At 38.8% G+C, this 17,333-nt stretch overlaps 1 non-coding gene across 1 annotated transcript; it reads right to left on the reverse strand.

Moving 5' to 3' along the window:
- Positions 1-2,339: 2,339 nt before the first annotated feature.
- Positions 2,340-2,446, reverse strand: LOC127116614 (small nucleolar RNA R71). Its single transcript, XR_007801427.1, has one exon. It is a non-coding gene; the product is annotated as a small nucleolar RNA R71 (small nucleolar RNA).
- Between the last annotated feature and the right edge of the window lie 14,887 nt (positions 2,447-17,333).

A 17,333-nucleotide genomic window follows, 5' to 3' on the forward strand; every position in this document is an offset into this window, starting at 1 on the left:
CTCTGGCATCAATGATGATCCTTCAGTTGTTAGGACACACTGAAACAGAGTTATTGGCTGGATGACCTCTGAAGCCTTTAAGCTGAAGAGCCTCTCTGAGCAAGTCAGAAACGACTTCATCAGAGATGCTGAAGTTAGACTACAGGAGCGCTTAGCCAGAGAAGCTGAGGAGCAAGCCAGAAAGGAAGTAGAAAAAAAAGATAGGCAAGAAGAAATTCAAAGACTTAAGGAAGCTGAAGCCAAAGTGCTAGCTGACGCTGTTGCTGCTGAAGCTAAAGCAAAAGCTGCTGCTGAAGCTGAAGCTAAAGCCGCTGCTGAAGCTGAAGCTCGTCGTGCTGAAGAATCTGCCAGCAGGGTAGAACCGAATGCTCTGACTCAGGGGGAGTCTTCCAGCTTTGTCCCTCTGGTTCTCAAGACTCTTGAAGATCTTCAGAAGGAGCAGAAGGAAGTCCGAGCTAGATTGGATCAACAGGATTTAGTCAACGTCAACATCCAGAATCTTCTAACCCAACTGCTTCAAAGGATGCCTCCACCTCTGAACCCTTAGGCACCTAGGAATTTTTTTTCCTCTGCTGATTTGCTTGTTGCTATCTGGTTCTGCTTGTTTTCGCTTTCTGCTGTTTGTGATTAATATCTGAATATATATATTTCCTTTTCCTTTATTTTGCTAAGTCTTTTTGATTCTGACAAAAAGGGGGAGAAATAAAAACAGCTATGATGAAAACATATCTAAATCCTTTAGTACTCTACGAACATTTTCTTCTATAAAATGATTCTAATCCTTTGTGACTCAGATATTTGCAGAAGAGTATCTAGAAACATCATATCATGAAAGCTCCGGTAAGAACTTCTGAACTCCCAGGCTTATCTTAGGGGGAGCTCACTTCTATTTGATATGATAAATTCTTATCTCTGAATGTTTCATCTATTAAGATTGTTTTGTCATCATCAAAATGGGGGAGATTGTAAGAACAAAATTAGTTCTACAATAGATTCCAGGATTTTGATAATAACAAAGGATGAAACCAAAAATGGCACCCCAACGAAATTTCTCTAAGTGTGCAGGACTCTAAACAAGAACAAAGGAATCTGATCGCTTTATCAGAAACAAACTCTGATCAGATACATAGTACTAGAAGATCAGAAGCATCTGAAGAAGAAGTGCGCTCTAGAAGTTCTGACTCTGAGAAAAACAGGATAGCAGAATACCAGAAGCTCTAAACTTCCACTGGACTCAACTCTGATGATCTAAAAGACCAGTACTCTTAGAAGCTCTGATGTAACCTCAACGCAATCTCCAATTGACACAGAAACTCCAAGATAACAAGGACTCTGATGAAGATTCTCCAATCCAGAAAGAGTAACGGAAACAACTTCCTCAAATGGAAAGAAAGTATATTTGGCAAGAAGTTATTCAGGGAGACAATTTGGTTATGGCAAGAAACACAAAAGTAATGACATTGAATGCTCATCAAAGGCCAATATTCTGTCATCAGTCCAACAGTCCTTTTCACCACTATATAAAGGACGACATACTTCAGTGAGAGACACACAACAACACACAGAAAACTCTTTACATTCTCTCTCAATTTTTCATGAGCTGTTGCTCATACGTGAAAGACACTTGCTTGCTCTATTTGCTATAATATTTTCTTACTCTTAGAAGCACTTTCGATTACAATTCTTTTTGATAAATTGATTTTATTCCTCAAGTGACTCTGTGTAGTCTGTATACTTGGGAGGACTAAGAGATCTTTCTCTTAGACGTTTGGTTGTATTAATCTTTCAAGATTAGTGGATTAAGTCCTTTTTGAAGGCGAAATCACCTTGGCCGGGTGGAATGGAGTAGCTTTGTGTTATAAGCGAACCAGTATAAAATTATGTGTGTTCTTATTTTGAAAAAGCGCTTATTTTCCAAAACAATTCAAACCCCCGTTTCTTATTTTTCTCACCTTCAGGCCGAATGAGTGCAAAACCGTCCTCTTAAGTATTATGCAATCCCTTCACAGGATGAACCTCATAACAGCATTGCTGCCCCTTCGATCGAAGCCAATAATTTCGAGCTAAAACTCTCACTGATGTCAGTCGTACAGCGAAACCAGTTTTCAGGTAGTCCCACGGAGGACCCGAACCTACACTTGTCAGTATTTTTGCAATACGCAGACACGGTAAAAGCGAATGGTGTCAGCCCAGAAGTTATAAGACTCCATTTTTTCCCATTTTCATTAAGAGATAGAGCTAGAGCTTGGCTCCAGTCTCTACCATCCAACTCTGTCACTACGTGGAATGATTTGAAGAAAGTCTTTTTAGCCCAATATTTCCCACCTAGTAAGACGGCTATGCTAACAGCCCAAATAAACAGGTTTAAACAAAAGGATAATGAATCACTTTTTGAAGCTTGGGAGAGATACAAATACATGCTGAGGCTATGCCCACATCACAGTCTAGAAGAATGGTTAATCATTCACACCTTTTATTACGGTCTCTTGTACAATACAAGATTGACAATAGACACCGCCGCAGGTGGCGCACTGATGGATAAACCATACAACGAGGCATATCAACTCATCGAAACCATGGCCCAGAATCATTACAAATGGGGAGGCGAAAGAACCTCTGTAGAGAAACCTAAACCAAAGGGCGGCATGTACGAATTAAGCAATCTTGACCATGTCAACGCCAAGTAGATGCCCTAACTCAAAAGATAGACAACTTGACCATAACACCAGCAGCCACCGTGGTTGCCGTAGCACCAAACTGCGAGATATGCGGAGTTCAAGGGCATACTACCCCAGAATGTCAACTCTTGACAGGAACCTCCACAGACCAGGTGAACTATGCTCAAGGAAACCCTTACTCAAATACCTATAACCCAGGTTGGAAGAACCATCCTAACTTCTCGTACAAAAATAATAATGCATTGTATGCACCTAACCAAGCACCTGCTGTACCACCAGGATATCAAAAAGATGCCACAAATACTCAAAATGCTCCTAGGAAATCAAACTTAGATATAATGATGGAAAAATTTATAGCTACCTGTAAGACCCCAATTTTGACCCTAAGATCCCTCATGGCATCATAACACTGCATTTGCATCTTGCCTCAAGGATCATAAGCATCTTGGCTCTTACCTTTGGGTGGGAAATTTTGTGAGTTGGTTTGAGATCACCAAGCATGCTTGAATTGTGTATTATTGCTTTTCTCATTTTATTTACTAACCAAAAGCACAAAAATATGTCACTAACATCTTTTGTTTGTAGCTTGAGCAGTCACAAGATCCAAAGCTTCTAGGAGATTCTATCAAAGCTCTCATCCATCAAATATGCCTCCCAAGTATCTCAATTCATCATTTTGATCAAAGCAAACCATGGGGCTTGAGACTTGTTTCCCAAGGAAACCCTAATTCATATGTTCATCAATTGTACCTTGCCCATGAAGCAACCTTAACCCATGATCAAATAAAATCAAGGGAATTTATTTAATTCATCATTTCATGCATATTTGATCTTATTTGAGTGTCCTCAATCATAAATTCATCAAGATATGAGGTTTGGACTTGAGAAGTTGATCAGTCAATTCATCTGACTATTTTGAAGTACACTGAGACCTAACTTTTAATGTGTTTGTCAAATGGATATGACCCAAAGAGAAAAAATGTTCTTAAGAACCATATGCACAACGTTCATGTTCATCAAAAATTGATTTGAATCTTGGAAGGTCATCATCCATTTCAAAACATTATAGGTCATTTTGACTGAAACCCTAATTTTAGGTCAACTTGCCAAGGACATAACTCATTCATTTTTCAAGATTTTTAGGTGGTATCAAATGAATTGGAAATTTTAAGATGTCTACTTTAATTGTTATGTTGAACAAATTTTCAAAATCCTAAAATAAATACATGTGATAATGCAAAACATTATAGGTCACTTTGGACCAAAGGCATTGAAATGTGAAAAAGTCCAACTTCAAGTGCCGATAACTTCTTCATAAAAACTCCAAATGATGCAAAATTTAAGTCCAAATTGATTTTCTTGAAAAGATCTACAACTTTTATGTTGAAGGATTTGTCATTTGTATCTTCCATCATTGAAACAGAAGGGCTTGAAGTTTGGCCATTTTTGCAATTTTCACATGTACATGTTTTGCACCCCACACTTCATGATCATTTTTCACCAATTTCCAAATGTCAAATGAAGTTTTGGTCAACATAAAAATTGATCCTCATGCAAAAAGCTTTCCAACCATTACCCATAAGGTTATGCTTCAGTTTTTGAAATGCCATTTTCGAAGGGGTAAACATATTGGTACAATTTTGGAAACTCATGAAAAATGCATTGCATGAGCTAAGCATACACAATATGCACGTCCATTCTGATTTCATTTGGCATAAGCTTGCAAATCCATGTGGATTTGGGCCATCCATGCGCCTGTACAGGCCCATGCATGGAGGCCCTTTCCATCCATGCACATGAAATGATCATGCACTCAGCCATTCCTTTTGCTATAAATAAGTGCTTCAGGCTTCTCATTTCAACAACCTGAAGGCGCCTTACATGCTGCACGATTCATTCCTCAACCATACTCAAAGGAACTCACCATTTTCTCTCAAATTTTTCAGATCTAAACTTCAATTTCCTTGATTGATTTTTAGATCTACAGTTCCTAAGCCTTGCTCACCTTGATCCATAGAACACACTGCAAGCTTAAGCATCAGGAGATCATGATCTCAAGCTCTCCATTTCAGAGGTTTCCTTCAGAATTTTTTTCTTCGAATCTCTTTGTATATTGCTTGTTTCTTGTTGTTGTTGTGTTCTCTGAAGTCCTCTACATAGAGGCAATCATTTTGAGCTTTGAATTTTCAAAATCCAACAAGTTTCAGTTGAACACCATAAAATTCAAGCTCTGATTCCTCTTTCTATGGAAGCCTAGAGCTGAATTGGTTGGTACATGGGTGATGTACATCACCCCAGCTTTCATTTGGTACCTGGATCGTGGAATTTGGTGAACTTTTTATTCTCTGCAATTTTGGCCGGCGCCGGAAGTTGGCCGGAGAAGACGGTGGTGTACACCACCGTCTGGTCTCCAGATTGAATCACAGCCGTGCATTTGTGTTTCCAGATTTAATCATAACCGTACAATGATATGACTTAATTAATGGCAGCGTGTGATTCATTTGACTGAAGCGTATGGTGGATGCGCGCATGTAGTCCACATAATTTGCCAACTCATTTAATGAGCTTCATCCAACGCTCCGTGTTTTTCCACATTTTTATTTTCTGATTTCATTTTCTTTTTATTTTTTTAAATTCCATTTCATTTCCAAAATTTATATCTCCTTCATTATTGGTCCAAAAAATGTGAGACCAATTGCATTATTCTTCTTTTAATTTCTAGTTTCTAAAAATGATTTTTAATATTTTTTATTTTATCATTTGGTAATTTTTAGGGATTTTCTCTTTTCTTGTTATTTTTAATTCATTTAAAATAGTTTTTGATATTCAAAAAATACAAAAATATTTTTCCAACCTCTTTAAATGATGATAGATCTATGAAAAATATTCTCATCAATTTATTAATTAATTTGAGATTTATTTGAGATTTTAAATCAATTAGGTTATTTTTATGCATTTTTAATTGATTAAAAATAGTTTCTGACTTCTAAAAATGTTGAAATTTTTTGTCAAACTTTGTTTGACCTTGTTGAACTTAGGATAATTCACTTGGACTTTTCAAAGTTGATTTGAAGTGAATTTGAAGTTTGACCTTTCTTTATTATTTTAATTCAAGAAATAGTTTACTTCTGAAAAATACCAAAAATATTTTACTTGTTTCTTGACTTCTAATCTTCACCTTGCTTCTGTTTACTATTGTTTGACCTTGATCTCATATATCTTTAGTCAATGCTTATTGATTATTTCATTTCATTTTCATTAATGCACTTTACTATTCATCTTCTTCTTCTTCTTCTTTTTCTTTTTTGATCAATGAGTTAAAGATTGGTGGTTAGCCTTGATACATGGGAGGTTTAACCTTCCTTGATTCAAATCTAATTCATCTTGATCATGGATCAAGTGAATGGCTTTGCATTAAGGATAGGTTGCTTCCTAATCAAGCAAAGAACCTAAATCAATACAAGATCATTTCTCATCTTCTTTTTGGCATGGCAAGTTGTAGGAGTTTGATCCACTAATCAAAATCTCTAACTTGTGTTGTTGCCTACATTATTATTGACCGGCCTCAGATAGTTGTGACTTCTACATAAGTCCAATTACAATTGCTTAAGCATATTATTGACCAACCTCATTTCTCATCTTATTATTGACCGGCCTCAGATAGTTTTGCCTTTTGCTCACTTGAGCATATAATTGTGTATATATTATTGTGCTTGTGCTTTTGTTTTGATTGTTGTGGACCAAATGCAAAAAATGTACAAAAAGGACTTAGCTTCTAGGACATACCCTATGCAAAATGGATTAAAAATGCCTTAATGTTGAAGATGGATTAGAAGGACCAAATCTCTAAACTCACTTTTATCCATTCTTGATTTACTTCATGGAACTTTTTGATGTGTGTGCATTTGTTCTAGGGATTCCTATTTGAGCCAAATTGAAGAACCATTGTCATGTGCTTCAAAAGAGATAGATACAAGAGCCATTGGAAGATTCCTACGAGTTTTGCTTGCTTGATTGATTGCTTGAGTATACACTTATTTGCTTGCTTATTCCAAAGGATGGGAGCTACTTGGATCATCAATATGATCTCAAGAAGGGAACTCCATTTGTGGTCTTATTTCTTCTCCTTCATCTCTTGTATGATTAGGACTTTAGCCATTCTTCTTCTTCCCTCCACTCTAACCCAAGCCAAAACTTTTGTGCAAACATTTAACACTTGTTTTCAAACATTAGAAACCTAAGCATTATGCTTTTGATTTTCAAACCTTCTTTTCATAACACTTATTTTGAATTGAATCTTTAAGTCAACTTTGACCATATTTTGTAAATACTTTTCATTGGTAAATATAACTCATTCAAATACTTTTGTGGTTGCAATGGCCACTTTCTTATTAAAAACTTTTCATAACCTTTAGCTATTAGGTTTGAGTTATCCTTGAGGTAGATGTAATACTCACCTATATCCTTAGTGATGGACAATGAGTCTTCCATGCTTATTATAGGGTTAACCCCTCACTAGCATGTTGAAGGTATCCTCACATGGTGGATTTGTGGTTTTAGGTTGAGTTTTCTCCCTTGGATAACAAAAGACCTTAAGGCTTTTGGACCAATCAATTCACCAACTTGTTTTGAGATTTTTACCCCAAACTACGAGATTTTGATCCTAATATTTCTTAAGATGGTACGTAGGCAATGGGTTTATCTATTCAAACACAAAATTGTAAATAAATTGTACATTCTTCTCTCATCTCCCCAATCATGTTTGCACAAATAAATTTTCACAAAAATACTCACCTTACAACAAGTGTGAAAAGGGATCCCTAGGTGTACCTAGGAAGTTTTGGATGCTTAAAACCTTCCCATTGCATAACCAACCCCCTTTCCCCGATCTCTGACATTTTTTATTAGTTTTTGATTCGGTAAAACTTCTCGATTTTTGTTCGCTTTCTAACCTTTCCTGTGGATAAATAGAAGTGCGGTGGCGACTCGACTTGTATGGTTTACTTTTGATTTAGTCAATAAATCTAAAGGTAACGAATACCCCGCTACAGAAAAATGGCGACTCTGCTGGGGATATTTTGCCTAGTGGGTTTTGCCTACTTTTCATATTTGTTATATTATATTGTATATTATTTTTGTGACATATTTTTGTGCAATTTGGGATTATTGTATTGTATGTAATGATTGAATTGCTTGATATATTAATTGCTTGTATGCTTGGTGATCTTTGTGAGATGAGTTCTATACCCGAACTCGAGTGCACTTAGGATAGGAGAATGGCATAGTCTTGTTGACTTGTGTGGAGTTATTCCTTAGCAAGTTGACTGGCAAGCCCATTCACTTGGTGGAGGTCATGTTGGGATCAATAATGTCACACGAGTAGTCGTGGTTAGGCATTACTCTTTCTAATATAGACCTTAGAAGCCAAGGACCTTAGTTTACCAAGCCCATCTTGGCCTATTTTTAGGATGTAGTGCGAAAGTCGTTCAAGTGTAAGATTTGATACAATTGTTACGCGATACTACACTCATAAGAGTCTCTCTTGAGAATATTTTTGGAATACGAGTAGTCGTTTGTCCGATAATATCCGAAAGATGGGATGATGACTATGGGAACCTCTTGTAGAACATGTTTGGCAGGTTTAAACCCTAGTACACTTCCTTTGGGTTGTTCTTAACCGAGACTCCATGCTCGTGACTCACAACAAACCCTTGATTCATGGTTGATCCGTTCTTGTGTATCCTTAATATCAATGGAACTTGGGTGTTGATAAGGTGTAAACCATAATCCACCAAAATGGATGATTGATATTAAGGATGACTTGATCCATCCCATGACCTTTGTGTGGTGTGCTTTGCTTGATCCTTGAGTGTGATTGTTGCATCCTTGCATTCATACACCCATTTGCATCCATATCATCAAATAATGAGAAAATTTTCAAGGAACTTAAGAGGTCTATTTGCAAATTTTCAGACATGGATAGACAAAGAAGGAATACGAAGAAGTACAGTTTCAGACAACCCGACTTGAAAGAGCTAAGGAATTTGACATCCTATGTATTAGATCCCTTGGATTTCAAGGCTCGTCATGGGATGCTTCTATCTATTCTGGCTACTCAAGTGGACGAAGGTTTGATGAGTGTATTTGTGCAGTTCAATGATCCCTTGTACCGTTGCTTCACATTTTTGGATTTTCAGCTTTTTCCTACGCTTGAGGAGTACGCCTATCTTGTGGGTATACCTATCCTAGACCAGTTGTCGTTCATTGGCTTAGAGAGGGTTCCTACTTCTCAAGAGATTGTTGATCTGTTTCATATAGATGAATATCTGGTTGGTGCTCATATGACTATCATACGTGGAATTCAAGGTCTCCCTTCTGAGTTCCTCATTGCTCAATCTATTATGTATGGGAAGGCCATGAGTGAGGACGCCTTTGAAGCCATATTTGTACTTCTCATCTATGGGCTAGTGTTATTCCCCAACATCGACAAGTTTGTGGATGTGAACGCTATTAGGATTTTCTCTACTCTTAATCCCGTTCCAACTCTGTTGGGTGACACTTATTTCTCTTTGCATATGAGGAATGAAAGGGTGGAGGTACCATTATATGTTGTTTGCCTCTGTTGTACAAGTGGTTTATTTCGCACTTGCCGTAGACGGTCGCCTTCAAGGAGAACAAAGGATGTCTACGATGGTCCACGAGACTTATGTCTCTCACTAATGATGATATCATTTGGTACAACCGTATATATGATGGTGTGCAGATTATCGACTCTTGTGGTGAATTCTCCAATGTGCCTCTTCTTGGTACATGTGGTGGGATTAACTACAACCTTATTTTGGCACGTCGTTGTAGCACCTCAAATTTGCACCTATCATTGTACATACATTTTCATATTAGGTCATAGCATATCATGGTCCATTGCATAGCATTGCATTGCCTCTTTTGCCTCAAGTGCAAGCCAATCAAGAAATTAGGTCAAACTGATCAGGAGATCAGTCAACCAAGCAAGCAAGTGCATTTCTCAAGGAGCCAAGACCCTAGGGTTTGTCCATCGAGTTCACATGACTTGTGGGTCCATTTGAAGTGTTCAAGTCAAGGGTTGAAGGCTCAGAGGTCATCAGTTCATGCACAGACAGTCAAAAACCCTAGACAGTCAACAGTCAGTCAAAGCAGTGGATGGTGGCCATTCTTGTGGAATTTGGGCACCATGATCAATAATCAAGAGTTCATGCAACTTGGGACATCATTTGAAGTCAAATTCTCAAGGAATTAGGGTTTGGAATTCATCAGAAGAGGCTCAGTCAGGCAGAAACCCTAAAAGTCAACTGTTGGTCAACTGTCCATTTAATCAGTGATTTGATGATTGGAATTGGTTTGTGAGAGCTCATTCATGGCCAAATAGTCTTCATATATCATGCCAAACACCATCATGGAAGAATTTGAAGCCAGATCAGAAATTTCCAAAAATGGAAACTGGACCTGTAACTGAAACTTACCAAAAATGGAAAGTCTTGATCCTCAAACTTACATCATGATACAAGCTTCAAATGAATTTTTTCCCAACATGAAAGTTGAAGATCTTGTTCTCCCATTTCCAAAAAGTCCAAGAACTCTCAATTCCCATGTGTGGTTGGCAAGTTATGATCGAATCGATTTCAGAAATTCTTGAACTTCAAAAGGCCATATCTCTCAAACCGTTTGGCCAATTTGGGTGGGGTTTTTTCCTACAAGTCACATTTGATCCCCTCTTTCCAAAAATATAAATTTCATGTGCCAAAACTTCACCAATCAAAATGGCATTTTTTGACTTGTCTCATTTAAATTCAAGTTTGACCAAGAGTTGACTTTTTGATTTAATCATCTTTTAACCATTTGGCCATTGGAATATGTTCAGAAATGTTATTTAAAACTTGTTGGAAGCCCATTCCCATGAAGTACATACAGCCCATGCTAGTTTGCTTGATTTTTGGAAAGAAAGTACAAGTTTCACCAAACCACATCCCATAAGCCATGCTTTTACCACAAGACAGCAGACTTTGACCATGATTTTCTGTCAAACCAATCCTAATAGCAGGCACATAAACCACCTTTGACAGCCAAAAAAAAACCAAAAACTGCACTCATTCATACTCATCCTTGGCACTTGACCAAAAGCTGTCAAAAACACAAAACCTGCTAGCAACATCCAACAGCAGATTTGAGGAAGATTTTCTGTCATTGTGTGAACCATAATGAGAGCCTCCAAACCAGCAATACACGGCATACAACTCACTTCCTCAAGAATTGACTTGGCTTGGCCCTTGCTCTCCCACACAAACACATAAAACAGAACTTTCAACCCCATTTTCTGTCATGAGAAACCAATGACAGCAACATAACACATAGCAAAACCAAGAGCTTCACTCATCCATTGACTTGGCTTTGCATTTCTATTTTTAAGTCCAAACACCCAAGGAACTAAGCCCTGCTTGAGACCACATTTTCCCCACCATTTTGCTGTCAAAAAAGCTCAGGATAGCAGCCAACATAACAACAGACCAACCATTTTCAACTGATGCAAAAACTGATTTGCTTGGCATTTTGTCAAGATTGCAAGTGCTGTTCAAAAACCACCAGCAACACAAAACAGCGGGGCTTTGGATCATTTTGTTCTGTCACTTTTTGAAACACATCGAGCATACAAAAGATCCACTCCCTCAAGAATGGACCCTGCTTGGCATTTGGCTAAAAGCTGTCAAGAATACCACAGTTCCAAGACATTGCCTAACCACAAAGCAACATAAAACAGCATGCCTTTTCCTCATTTTTCTGTCCTGGCCAAACCTCACTAACAGCACCACAAGACAGCAGGGGGTGATGTTCGTTTCCTGTCATGCTACACACTAATTGCAGCCACAAAAAAAAAACACATTGCAACAAAAATGACTGATTCAAAAAACCTCATTGATCTTGCTATTTACATTTGAAGAAAAAACCTGTCAAACTCAAAAAAGGACCAAAACATTGCAGAACCAGCAACTTCAAAACAGCAGACTTCCTCCATCATTTTTCCTGTCATGGCATTGCACACAAAACCACCCTCATTCATCTTCTAAAAACCTTGCTTGGCATTTGTCTAAAGTCTGTCGAGACTCCCACAGTGAAAAGCATAACCTAGCCAACATAACACAACCAACTCACTCATTCTCTCTCATTTGGCAAGATGGCAAAATTCTATCAAAAATAGAAGCAACCTAGCAGCAAACTTCACTTCATTTTTCTGTCAAAAAATGAACAAGTAGCAGCCAAACCAGCAAAAAGCCTTGGTGCCCTCTCTCTCAAAAGATCACATTTTGGCCAAGATCATTTTCTGTCCAAAGAATCTCCAAAGGAACAAATGCCTGGCCCTGCTTGACACAATATCCAAACCTCATCTGCTGTCATAAAAAACCAGCAAAAGATCCTCTAATCTCATTTTTCACATTTCATTCAAAAAAGCCACAAAATAGCCAAAACATGACAGCTCTTGTTCTAAGCACTTGTTGATCAAAAGGGCATTGCAAACACATCTCAAATATCACATAGCAAGTGTCCAAAGCCTCAAAACCTGCAGAAAACATCAAGAACTCAAAATCACTTTTCAACTTGTCACATTGTATCAAATTTGCATTTTCAAAGCCACTTTCACTCTCAGGCCATTCCAAGCTTAGCAAATTAGTTTGTCATGATCCATAGGGTATATTGAAGCTGTCTCAAACCTCCATTGCTCACTGTTTGAAAATCAAAAACATCACCTTTCTCAAAATCAAGCAACAACCAGTTCAGTGGCCATCTTCATTTCCAGCTTGATTCAAGTTCAAGTAAGGTGTCAAACAGCTTGCCTTGGACCCTTTGAAGCTATTTGGATACCTGTCAAGCATTGAAAGCATCTCCAGCATCACCTTCAACATTGCCCTGTTCAGTTTGGTAAATTTTCGAGCTCCATTATTCTTCAAATTACTATATGCTTTGGATAGGTCCTTTTATGCTGAGCATCATGATGTTTTTATTTTTGAAAATGGCTGTGTGTTCATGAAGTTATGTTGAAAACAAGTTTGATGATGATTTATGTTTGTGCTCGATTCATGATACATACAAGGTTTTAATGAAAATGGTTGATAAATTCTTGTTTGCCATGATTAGATGAACATTTGTGTGCATCCAATTTTAATTTCTGGAGAAAAATTGTGAAACTCAAATTAGGGATGAATGCTACAGTAGAAACCCTAGGTTCCCATTGCCTTGCCCAGATTTTCTTTCATTTCACGTGTGCCTGGCCTTGGTTTGTACTGACCAATCAAAACATTTTATTTTCATGGCCAAAACGACCGTGTTTAAGTAAGTGGATTCCTATATTACAAAAATGCCATTCTTTCAATATTAATTCAATTAATTTCTTCATTTTTATTTCACTTTGATATCCAATCTTCCAAAAATCATTGTGCATCCATTTTTGATCCAAAAATCATGGGGTTTTTTGCATTGTCTTCCTCATTACCTCTAGTTTTTTATCATTATTTTTCCAGAATTTTTGGATGAGTAATTTTTAAATGGTGCTAGGGTTTGTGACATGTGACCAAATTTTGTACACTTTGCCAAATCGATTGTGAAATGATGAGAATGCATCCAATGGCTCCCAGATTTTTTGTGCTCAAACTAGACACACTCATGGTGATTTTGGTGTAAAGTTTGTGAATTTATCATTTGTGGTTTGTGAGTTATGAATTTTTGAATTAGGGTGTGACAATTTGTGTCACACCATTGATGCCCAACTTCATGATTTTCATTACCATGCTTTTTGACCTCCAATTGATCCGATTTTTTGGCATGAACCTACTCTTGTATGTCTAGTTTACATGTGAATTTTCCTGGAATTATTTGAGGCATTTTCCTAATTGTTTGAGATTTTCTCCCCTGCTTGGTCAAATATTGACTTTGTGTGACACATGTTCCCATTTCATTTGTGAAATTCTCATACTTTATTGGATGGACATGAAATTTTACATGAGATAACTAGACATCCTCATCTTTGCCATGGTTTTAGTCCCATTCATTTATCATACACCATTCTTGACTTATGATTTTTCTAAGTTGATGCATGTTTGGTTGACTTCCTTAAGCATGTTCAAAATTGCTTTGACTTTCTGATTTTCATTGACTGCCTTCCACTTGTCCAAATGGGATGAAATTTGACATGCTTACCATGCTATGTGTTAGGTTTGATCATGATTTATTTGGTGATTTTTGAAAATGTCTAAGTTTGCTTTTGATGCAAGTCTTGCTGATGACTCCTATGAGCTTCTGTTTGCTATACTTTGACCTAAATTGTTCATGAAATGATGATAGTGATTGATATGCATGTGAACCCAATTGGTTGTGTTTCTTGAATGTTTAAACTTGACTTTGATTGGATATCCCTTGCTGTTTTGGCTTTCTCATTCATTTTTGACCCTAGGCTTGTCCTAGTGGTCCTGTTACTCACTTTTAAGCTTGTGTTTTCAGGTTGACCAACAAATGACCAATGAGACTAATTCTTTTTGATTGGGCTTGCCTAAATACCATGACTAACTTGTTTGTTTTGTAGGTAGCTTGGCTCACATGCCTTAAGCTTTGTGCCTTGCACATTCACTTGCTTGTGTTGACTGGTTGATGTCTGTTTCTTTTTTACTTTGTTTGAAGTTGCATACTAACATCTGCTTGACTGTTTCAGGTGCTTTTAGTTGCTTAGTTCCTTGTGAACTTTTTGCTTTGCTTTGCTTTCATAAGCAATTTGCATTGAGGTATGTCTCCTTTTCTTCATGTAGTCTGGAAGACCTGGCCTGTTATTTGGCCAGGCAACTGTCTGAAGCCCTCCTTAAGAGGCAATGTTTGTGGATGTTTAATTTTGTCCTTGCATAGAGTCAAAGTCCTCCTAAGTGAAGAGGCAATTGGTGGAAGGTAGGGATATGCAATCTATCCCCCACTATTCAGTGTGTCATCTGCTTTGCTCACACCACTGTGTTGATGCATTGCAGATACAAACCCAAGATCTTGTACAATTGTACAGTTGAGTCAGTTTTAAATGTGTAGAGGGGTTCCCACTTTCTGAACCCACACATTCTTGTCTTAAGCTCTCCCAGGCCAGGGATAAGAGCTGTGAGGTCTCATCCTCACTCCATCCTTTCATCTGCTTCACCTTAGCCCCTCAATGGCAAGGTTAAGAGCAACATTCACCCCATTCCAGAGGTTTGTTTGTTGAGGTTGATATGACCCCTGACTAAAACCTAACCCTTGTTTGAGCCACTTGTTTGTGTATAGCGTGTGCTATCTGTGCTTGTAGGATTGTTTGACTTGCTTCCTGTGCAAGATAGGATTGTTTGACTTGCTTCCTGTGCAAGTTAGGATTGTTTGACTTGCTTCCTGTGCAAGTTAGGATTGCTTGGCTTGCTTCCTGTGCAAGTTAAGTGTGTGTGTGGCTTGCTTCCTATGCAAGTCATGATTAGGATAGTCTGGCTCCCTGTGCCAGTTAGCTAGAAACCTTAACTTAGGGATGATTTTGCATGATAACATCTAGGCTCGAGTCGTAGTCTCCCTAGAGTTGTGTCTCCCTCTGTTATCTGGTTAGGCTAGTCCTTTACCCCTCTGTAGGGGAACTACATCGCCCTGATCTTCATACCAGATGAAGTATGTAGGCAGGAGATTGAGCTGATCTCTCCGGGCGCCCTTTTTCTTTTTTGTGTGTGTTTGACAGTTATAGGCTCGAGTCCCCGACTCCCTATTAACTTGTTGTGTTGTTGTGTGCTTGGAAGCTGATGTAAGTCCATCGAGTGGCATTTGGGTTCCAGTGTGCGTGTGTTTGGTTCGGATGCTGATATAAGTCCAGTGATTGGCATTCAGGCTCCACGTTTGCCTTCTTGTGTGTGTTTAGGTTCGGATGCTGATGTAAGTCCAGTGATTGGCATTCAGGCTCCACGTTTGCCTGTGTTTGTTTGTGTGCGCGTCAGCCGAGCTACGAATGCTCTGATTCTCCTTCGTCCAAGGAGATACGTATGCATAGGATGCAATATCCTAGCGAGCATGTGTCGTTTCCTCAGTCCGAACTACTTGGACTCTGATGTCTATGCCTGATAGACTAAGTAGGCCCAGGATGCGATATCCTGCCGAGTCAGTTTCAGTCAGTTTCTTGTGTCTCTTTCAGCCAGTGTGTGTGAGTATTTGAGCAGTGTTTAGCAACCAATTTTCCTTTCTAGTGTGCGTGGATCCCGTAGAGTACTACGGATGCGTAGGGGTGCTAATACCTTCCCTTCGCATAACCGACTCCCGAACCCATTTTCTTTGGTCGCGAGACCATGTTCTTTCCCAGGTTTACTCTGAGCGTTTCCTTTCCCTCTTTTGGGATAAATAACGCACGGTGGCGGCTCTGTTGTTCTTGTTTTCCCGCCGGTTTTTCGCGTGATGCGACAGCTGGCGACTCTGCTGGGGATATAGAGAAGTTGACCTCTGCTGGTCCATCTTCCCTGAGCGAGTCTCTCCTAGCGCTCTCTAGGATTAGGGTTTTGGTTGCTTTCTGCTTGTTGTATTTTATTGCATTCATTGTATATATGTACATTTATTGTTTGCATTGATTGTGTGCATTGATGTTTGCATTCATATTCATTATTCATTACTGGCTGGCTGTCTGTTTTTCTCTGTGTGGGGGGGAGTCAGTTGAGGTAAAAGGTCCAATACCCAGACCATGAGTGAAAATCTAGGATGATTAGGAATAGAGTGATTCATGGGAAGCGGGTGGTATGGCGCCACTTAGCGGAACATTGATATCACGAGCAGTTCAGACCCTGGTAGGATATTATTGGTGCATACATCGGGTGTGCACAGGATGATATTCTGCGAAAGGTTATTTATGCTGCGTTTCTCCCGACTTTACCCTGGCCTAGATAACACCCGTGAGTGGGGAGGGTTTGATCATTACAGGTACAGTTGCTGATTGATTGGTGATTTGTTGGTGACTCTTGGTACTGATGGTGACTGTGAATTATGGGGCATTTATTTCTGGGACGCCAGAGTTCTGTCCATGGTTTATCAGCGGGTTCCGTTTATTTCGGATCCCCGGGCTGAGTTGGGAGTACTTGTTCAGAGGATCCGTTTGTCACCCGTTCAGTGGTTGTTCCTGTGAAGATAGTGATATAATCTCCGGTTCCGTTTATTTCGGAACCCCCCAAGTTGGATTTATGGTGACTAGATCCCACAGATATGACTGGTTCAGAGAAGTGTTGGGCTTTCAGATGACTTGGTGGCACAAGGGCCTGCATTCATGCATTTGCATCATATCATCTCGCATTCATCTGCATTCAACTCATGTCTGTCCGTACTCAGGGTCCATTATTTTTAAATCAAAAAACCCCGGTTGAGAGACATCCGGATGTCAAAATGTTGTTGATGAAATTTTATCTGTCTCAATGAAACCAGAAAAAAAGAGGACTGAATATTCCTAGTACGGACAGACATTGCATGTGTGAGTCATACTAACCCATTTGCTGTTTTGTAGGTTTCAGTATTCAACCGGTACGCATAGCTCGTCTGTTCAGATAACCTGCTGAGGGTCAACAAATCCAAGCTGATGGATCTTCCCAACGCCGACATCCTTGGGCTGAAAGA

Source organism: Lathyrus oleraceus, chromosome 1 (assembly GCF_024323335.1).
Source record: "Lathyrus oleraceus cultivar Zhongwan6 chromosome 1, CAAS_Psat_ZW6_1.0, whole genome shotgun sequence".
Classification (NCBI taxonomy): domain Eukaryota; kingdom Viridiplantae; phylum Streptophyta; class Magnoliopsida; order Fabales; family Fabaceae; genus Lathyrus; species Lathyrus oleraceus.